This window comes from Cyprinodon variegatus, unplaced genomic scaffold, assembly GCF_000732505.1.
Source record: "Cyprinodon variegatus isolate N-32 unplaced genomic scaffold, C_variegatus-1.0 Scaffold833, whole genome shotgun sequence".
NCBI classification, from domain to species: Eukaryota; Metazoa; Chordata; class Actinopteri; order Cyprinodontiformes; family Cyprinodontidae; genus Cyprinodon; species Cyprinodon variegatus.
This window is the reverse complement of record NW_015151286.1, coordinates 146,959-155,648: the sequence shown is the minus strand read 5'-3', so window position 1 is coordinate 155,648 and position 8,690 is coordinate 146,959. Positions and strand designations below refer to the sequence as shown.

General features: G+C 39.6%; 1 pseudogene; it reads left to right on the top strand.

The window, feature by feature from the left end:
* Nucleotides 1-1,201: 1,201 nt before the first annotated feature.
* Nucleotides 1,202-6,514, top strand: LOC107099040 (annotated as a pseudogene).
* Nucleotides 6,515-8,690: the final 2,176 nt, after the last annotated feature.

Genomic DNA, 8,690 nt, shown 5'->3' with positions numbered 1-8,690 from the left:
ACGCGACCTTGAGATCAGGATATCATCATTCTCTGGCAGAGATGGCAAAAGTACTCACTTTCCATACTTGAGTAAACGTACAGACACTTGTGTAAAAAAATAAAAGTGGAAGTAATGATTAAACTTCTTTACTCAAGTAAAAGTAACAAAGTACAGGCTTGTAAATTTACTTAAAGTATAAAAGTAAAAGTAGAAACCACTTTTTTCATGCAGTTGCCTACATTTTAAATGGATGTCTGCCAATAGGACTAGATCTCTGTTGTGTTCATTTTCAATCATCTCGTCGTCCATACTAATATGCTAACGCCACCGCCACCAAGCTGCAATGATTTGCCACGAATAAATACTGATTGGTTTGCACGATGTGGGACGACAAAACCGACTGTTTCCCTGTGAGATTAACAGATATTATTTAGCATTTTCTGCAAAAGCCGATGTGTTTTACTTTGTAATCGCTTCTCTCTTCCTGCCACTGAATTGCTGTGTAATCCGACCAAAGTAGACCTGGGGTCTATCTCAGTCGAATCTACGCCATTCCCCATTTTGAAAGTCTTGTTGGTAGGGATCATCTTCATTGACTTTCAATGAGCACTAAACACCTCAACCTCGTCAGACAGGATTTTATGTTGGATCGTATGCAAAATCGGATTCAGTGTGTTCAGGTTAAGGTAGTTTCAGCCATTAGCTTGCAGCAACACAAACGTTGCATACATAGAAAACAACCAACAGCTACTGTATTTTTTCTCCATAAGACCTTAAAAATACTAACAAAAACTTGTTCTTGTGCTCAGCATGTGGGTATACCAACTGACAAGGAAGGAAGAAAGGATGGCATCTCAGATGAGGGAGATGGGTGGCTGCCGTAAGGAGCTAGAACTGGAACCAATTACAACCAGCAGACTTTGCAGTGATCACCTCTGAAATGGTTACCGATTATGGTTAAAGCATTGTTGTACTTGTTGCCTCTGACACTATTCTAAAAAAAGAGGAGCATTTAAACCTCGAGGGCGGGTAGGCTTTACTCACACCCCTGGCAGGATAAGCCTAATCTTTGTATTTTGATAATAATTTAGCTTTATTGATCAGGTTTTCCTCAGCAACCCAGAGTGATGGCTGTGGGGATCGAACCAGGTACTTGCAACTGTCTCAGAGCACAAGCGCAGTGCTCTAACCCTCTAGCCCAACACTAGATCAATCCAACATGGCAAGTATTATGCAGACCGCCCGTAAATCTACTCCCAGGAAGCAGCTGGCTACCAAAGCTGCCCGTAAGAGCACCCCGGCTACTGGTGGGGTGAAGAAGCCCCATTGTTATGGCATGTAACCGTGGCTCTCAGAGAGATCCGTCGTTACCAGAAATTCACGGAGCTGCTCATCCACAAGCTGCCCTTCCAGCATCTGGCCAGAGAGATCGCTCAGGATTTCAAGACCAATCTGTGAATCCAGTGCTCCGCCATCATGGCCCTGCATGAGGCCAGCAAGGCTTACCTGGTTGGTCTTTTCGAAGACACCAGCTTTGATCCATCCACGCCAAGAGGGTCACCATTATACCCAAAGACATCCAGCTGGTTTACCGCATCCGACGGGAAAGGGGCATGAGCAGAATCAACTCACAACAATCCAAGATGTTTGCAAGTGGCATAAAAAAGTAAGTAAGGCTGTAGTCTGTGAGAAAACATCCCGGTCTGAATAGCTAACACTCTAGCTGTTACTACAGCCTCAGCCATGTTAGGTCCACCAGCTTTTAGTTGGGGTGGCAACAGCTCACTGACAGATGTCTACCCAGGTCAAACAACTCGGCAAACAACCTGCATTAAAATCGCCCTGGCTCTAATCGGCATGCAATGGGAACACCAGATCCGGGTTGATGACTTTGAGTACCTATGTCACAACACCGCGCCTGTTGCGTCTTACATAACAAGCCCACCCAACCCTTGCTTGTATTTGAGAAACATGGCACAGCACTGGCTCCTTATCCTCCGTGGGGAAAAGGAGATTTGTGGCCATCTTTCAGGCATCGTTCGAGTACGCTCTGGCCCCTGTCCACGTTGCTCTCCATCATTTTCCTTCAATGATTTCCATCCCATTGTCGATATCAGCAATGCTCACCCAGCGTGATGCCTTCATCAGACACGCAGTGGTGGGGAACACTGGTCAAGCAGCTTGCCAGCAGGTGGTCAGACTCGGCTTTACAGTTGAATGGAAAAAGAACCAAAAGCAGATTGTTAGCAGGTCAACCCGGTTTAGAAAAACCAGGGTTTTCAGTGTGAAAGTGGGTTTAGTATACAGAAAAAAGCTTTAAGAATCAAAAGTTTTAAAAGCTTTCATTACTTTTCTTTAAAAGAAAGCTTTTAGATTCATCAAGTAATTCAAATCATTGTAGATTAAGTCGGGGATGTCCCGCAGGACATCAGGACAGATGTCTTGAATCGGTGAAAACAAGTTAGCAGACAAATTATAAGAATTCTAGACCCCAACAAGAGAGCTTTTTGCACTGCAGTGCTGTTCAACATATGTAGGTAAAGTTTGGTTGGCAGATTATCCACTCATTTTGCATTATTTCTATGTAGTAAATTTCTCAAATTATTATTAGGCCATCCAGAGGTGGTTTTATGTTGTCCAGCATGGCTGCATTAACAAACAGCAGCCGTGTGACTGCATATCCACTAAATGCTGTTTTGAGGTCTTTTTACGTGATTCTATGCAGGGAAATGTTATGTGACTTAAATAAGGTGTACCAGTAGATGGTGAGTCTGAGTTATTTTGGTTTCAGCCTAAGTACTTTTATTTCATGGATCAACAGGCTAAAACGGCCATCAGAACTATGATCAGTTCTGGTGGCGCTATAAAATAAGAAAAATGAATGAATCACACAAGGTCTCAAGAATATGAAAATCTTTCTGTTTATTTGACATGCAATGCTCCCTCCTCCTGAATAAGCATGTGGCAACAGTAATGGTCAGTTGTTTTTCCAAGACAATCAAAAAACTGTTTCTCAGAGAGAAGAAATCATGACAATTACTCAGACATGCGTGAATCACAGAAATACCTCTTCTGACATGATTTCGATGGGCTTTTTTTGCAATAATATAATCATTTACTGAATAATGTCTCATTATTTTGTCAATTTCACTTACCTGTTTGTTTTTACTGTGTAAACCAACTGTTTAAAAAATATATAACATTTACGTTAAAAGAACACATTACAAGCACATTACCTCATTAATGCCTTCAAGGGAGTGAGCTGAGAGGGCAGAGATCTGTCAGCTAACACCATCCCTGTCAATAAGAAGGACAAGCTTTTAAAATGAAACACCCCACTAAATGGGGTTGGACTTTTTTTAATTAGGATGGTAAACTGGTAAGTTGGAGGCAAAACGTTTGACATGGAGACATTAAACTTTGGGACAGATTGTTAAAATAGCAAATAATTGGCCTCCCACACCTCTCACCTCCATAACCTGTGAAAAGCCTCCATCCCATTTTCTTCAGCTCACCTATCCCATCATCACATCTCCTGTCTGAGTTTCACAGCAGTTCAGGGAGAGGCATGTAAATCTCGCCCCCTTTGAGCAAGCAAAGGGCTTTGGAGAAAACAAATCTGCCAAGGTTCACGATAAGTTCAGCCAAGACGCTACTCTGGGCTTTTCCTCCAGCTCTTTCTTTCTTCCTGTTAATGTCAATGCTTCTTTCTATTCATCAACATATATACTCTTTCATGTTGCCACTTTTCTCTGCTCACAATCTTCCTTCTCTGTCTTTAAACATAAACAGAAATTTTGCTGATTCATTTATAGCAGGGGTCTGCAACCTGTGGCTCCAGAGCCACATATGGCTCTTTGGACCCTCTCCAGCGGATCTTAATAGTAGCTAAAATGTATATAAAGAGCTAAATAATTTACTATAATATATACCGGTATCAATAGCTTTAGCGTTTTTTATAAGATGGAAAAGAATGAGATTCAAAGAACCAGAAGTATGTTTTAAGAGACATTTTTTTAGGAATTAGCTTGAAATTATATGTTTTAACATTAAAAATACATGAATTGTTGATTGTTTGAGATGGCAACAACTAATTTCCTATACAAGATTAAAAAAAAAAAGGTTTTCTAGAAAATGTCATGGTATATTTTGTGGCTCTAAACAACTTTTACTTGGTCAGACTCTGGGCAAAACGGCTCTTTGGATATGAAAGGTTGCAGACCCCTGATTTATAGTATATGATCACATTGCTCTGATGTCCCAGGAAAACAAAATACAATACCAAATGTTGTGTCTGTTCTGGTTTACTACAGTCTTATGAAATCTGATTTTGTCTACATTAACAACACTGTTTTTCTTCCTTCCAAAGATGCTCAATATAATTTAGGTCAGGGCTCATAGAAGATAACTTCAGAATAGTTAATTTATTGGGTGTTTTTTGCTGTGTGTTATGGGTCATTGTTCTCTTAAAGAGAAGTTTTCTGACACTGGGCAGTATATTTATGTCTAGAATCCCTTGATGCTCTTGAGATTTCATTATACCCTGCAGAGATTCAAGACACCCTTTGCCAGAGGAAGCTAAGCAGCCCCAGATCATAACAGAGCCTCCTCCATGTTTCAGAGTAGGGACAGTGTTGTTTTCTTAACAGCTTTGTTTTTCCATCTGTGAACATAGAGCTAATGTGCTAATGTGAGTTTCATTTTTGTCTAATCTGTCCATATGTAATTCTCCCAGAAGCTTGATTGCTTGTCAACATGTAGTTTGGCAAACCCCAGTCTGACTTATTTATGATTTGTTTTCATCAACGGGACCCTCCTTGGTCGTCTCCCGTTAAGTCCACATTGATGCAAACAACAACGGATGTGATCTAACACTGATGTTGCCGAGCTTGAAGTTCACTTTTAACCTTTTTAGAGATTTTTGTCTGGAGATTTTTCTTTTGTTACCATTCATTTTATCTATCTCATTGATTTGCTGTAAGTATTCCTCCTGCAGCCACATCCAGACAGATTATGGATCTAAAATTTCTGAATAATGTGCTACTGTAGTGACAGGAAGATCAGCCCGCTTAGAGGGTCTAATAGTATTTACATTTAGCATACTATAAGTTCCTTTCTATAAGTCTAAATGTTTCTTTCTAATCTACTGATACAACTCTTTCCTTGCATCCTCTGATTCATGTTGAGTGTGGTACACACCATGTCACCAAACTGCATAGTGATTACCTGCAGCCCTAAATATATATATAGGTCCACTGACTGATTAAAAGAGTGTAGACACACCTTGATTTGAGACTATATGACCTCAAATCAATATCACGACAAATTGGGCAGTTCTACCTTGATAATAATAAATGCACAACAATTGCTCTGGCTCCTCAATCAGAAATAAAGGCATGTGCAGGAAATGCTGCTGATCTATTGATAATTTCTTTATTGAATAAATCAAATTTCTTTCAAATAAATATCAAAGTCTTGTACCCATTCCGGTTTAGACATTCAACATGACTCACTGAACAACAGTGTTCTGCAAATGTAATAAAGCCTTTTGCACATCTTTGAACTCAACAGCATGGCTGTGGTGGAGGTAGTGGAGGTTGGACATGTTACTTTGTTTACTTCTGATAGTTTTCAGACAAACTTTGCATTTTGTGTTCTTCTAATTAACGACAGAATTAAGTTTATTTTTATTTACCGACATGGGAAAATTGTCACCAGTTATCGTAGTGAATGACAGTAATGGTAAAAATCCAGTTTATTGCCCAGCCCTAATGCAGAGTAAATTTTTCTGTTATACTGTACACATTTCCCAATATGGATAATTGTGGCAAATAGTAACCAGAGATGCGGCTCAGCAAGGAAGAAGCTATTTTTCCAAAGAAAATAAAAAAATCGGTGGTACAGTTTGCAAATCCTCTCGATTTGAGAGATTTACATACAATATAAATCGGATTAAAATGAAATTGATTAACATTGCAACCATGGACAGTATGCTTTGACAGAAAAGTGCTGATGCCACCATAGAGGGAAGAAGGTTTTCAGGAGAATCCCAAAAAAGCAGAGGGGATTCTAATAAAACTCAAATCTTCTTGAGAGATATTCTCAGACAGATATACAACAAATAAAAGTAAAGAGCGTGATTGTGTCATGATCTTGGCACTGATGACTGGCTTAATTACTCATTCCATTCACCTGTCTAACTCTGCCCGGTTGCTCATTACCTTTCATCTGACCCACCTGCTCCGGCCTCTATTTAAGGCGCAGTCATCAGGGCCAGATTATTGTTGTTCTCTCATGCCAGTGGTGAGAGTGTTTTTAGCTTACCTTAGTGTTTCCGTTTTCCTTATCCTGACCTGTTTTGCCTCTCAACCACTGATCAGTTTGCCTGACCTGGCTTCGGATTCCTGGACCTCTAAGCCTTCCTGTTCCTGTTCTGATCTGTTTTCCTAACCAGTCTCGGGACTCCTGCCCGTTTTCCGGGGCGGACACTCTGGGCGGATCCCGCCGCATCTTGTTGGCAGCCACTGGCTGAATCCTACCTCGTTCTCTGGCTATGGACTGAACTTGTAAACCAGGTTAGTGACTCACAGTCATAATCTTCCTTTGTAAGATTTACATCGTCAATAACCTGTGTTTCCTCTCATCAGTTTCCTGCCTCAGACACCCTAGCCGCTGCAACTGCTGAAGCACAGATCCATGTTTTTAAATAAATGCTTTTTCAGTAATCCTACTGTGTGTCTTGCCTGAGTACTGGTTCCTCAGTTCTGAACCGTGGAAGATTATTGTTTCTTCATTTCAGTTTATTGTTAACGTGAAAGCCTAGGTACTTAGAAAGCATGTTAAATTAAGGATTTAACAAGGAATTATGAAAACTTACAGAACTTAAAATTGGTTTAAGACAGAAAGGACAAAAATCAAGGACAATTGAAAACAAACTAAAGGCTTAACAGAGCAGAGATCAGAGGCCTATATGACATTTTGACACTTGATTTCTTATTTCTCTGTAAAACACAGCTGTCCTTTAAAGTCAAAGAATAATCACTGCTGCCTTGCAGCAGGAAGGTCCTGTGCTCATATTCTGGCCTTTGGTCTTTCTGCATGTGGTTTGCAAGTTCCCCCTGTGAATATGTGGGTTCTCTCCAGGTACTCAGAACTAACACCGACCTACAAAGCATTTAGCATAAGGTTGATCGGTGTCACTAAACTGCCCTTAGGTGTGTGTTGTGTGAGTGATTCGGCATCTCTGTGTTTCCCTGTAATGGACTGGTGACCTCACCCTGGTATACCCCGCCTTTGGTCCAAAGACTGCTGGAGGTAGGCACCAGCGCCTCATTACCCTGATGGAGTCATGTAAAGGTGACAAATAAAAGCCTATCATCTTTGAAAGCATTGACAGAATTAGGATATTCCTGTTAAAACAACTCACAGAAAGATAGATGGATAACTTTATATTATGTTGGTATTATTAAAGTTTTGATGTATGTCAGTTTGATAAAAAATATGTTTTCACATGCAGTTAACTCAAAGTATAGCCCTGACAAATAACAATATATTTTTTAAAACCTCTTTGAGTTCCTGTTTAAACAGTTCAGATTTTGAAATAATGTTTCTCCCCTAAATAGTGTTCTCCCTGTATAGATTTCTGAATTAATTGTCAAGTATGGACTACTCAGAGCTCTCAAATCACCACAGACCTGTTCACAATGGAAAACTAATTAAAGGGAGTCAGTGTTTACTTTCTATGCTCCTCAACTCTGAGACCAACTCCCTGAAAGCTTGGATGTGCAGAAACTGTCAACACCTTAAATCAGGGCTGTAAATATTACTGCTTTTTGGAGCGTTAAAGATTACAGATTATATAATCAGACCACTTTTTTCAGTCCCAGCTATTTTCTCATTTAAAAAATGTTCTATTTGATTTTGCTAACACTTTTCAACTTTAACAGTAATTTTTGCCTTTAAAGTAATTTAAAGATCACTTTGTTTGTGATTTTTGATCACATCCCATGTGTGTTAGTTCACACTATCTTTGATGAATTTTTAAGGCACATTTTAGTCTCCAAACCTTTTCTACTCAATAAGTAATACTATTATTTCAGCAATTAAGAAACATCATCCGCTTAGCAGATTTCTAAAGATTGTCTCCTTTTATAGCAACCAATTTGATAAATTAGTTTCATGTGTGCTTTTTACAGGCTGAGCATTTGGGGCTTTTTAATTATTTGTTTTAAAAATGTAACACTGTGTAAATCTTTGACATATAAACAACAGATCATCTAAAAGCTTTCCAAGAGTCACAATAATCAAACTTAATGGAAAAAGCAGCATGACTTATCTGATTAGTTCAACCTTTTTGTTACTGCAAAGATAACATCTTGGAAAAAAGAGGTGTTTGAGGTGGAGAGTATCTCCCTGGTGGATCATGTAAGGCAGCTCAGCGCAGAGATGGCCAAAACATATTTTTCTGATCAAGCTGTTTATCAGAAAAGGACAGTTAGTTTGTAAAAGGAAGAGGAGGAGGTCTGGTCACTGAGTGCTTCCAGACCTCTTATGAATGAAGATGGATGTGAGGACACTGCAACTGCTCCTAGCCTTTTAAACTTTGACCTGTGACACAGCAAAGCATTGGGTCAGCATGTAGCTTGGAAAAATAATCCTTGTCAAGCATGGTTGGTTCTATCTGCTGTTAAATGTTAAGGCAGTGCCTT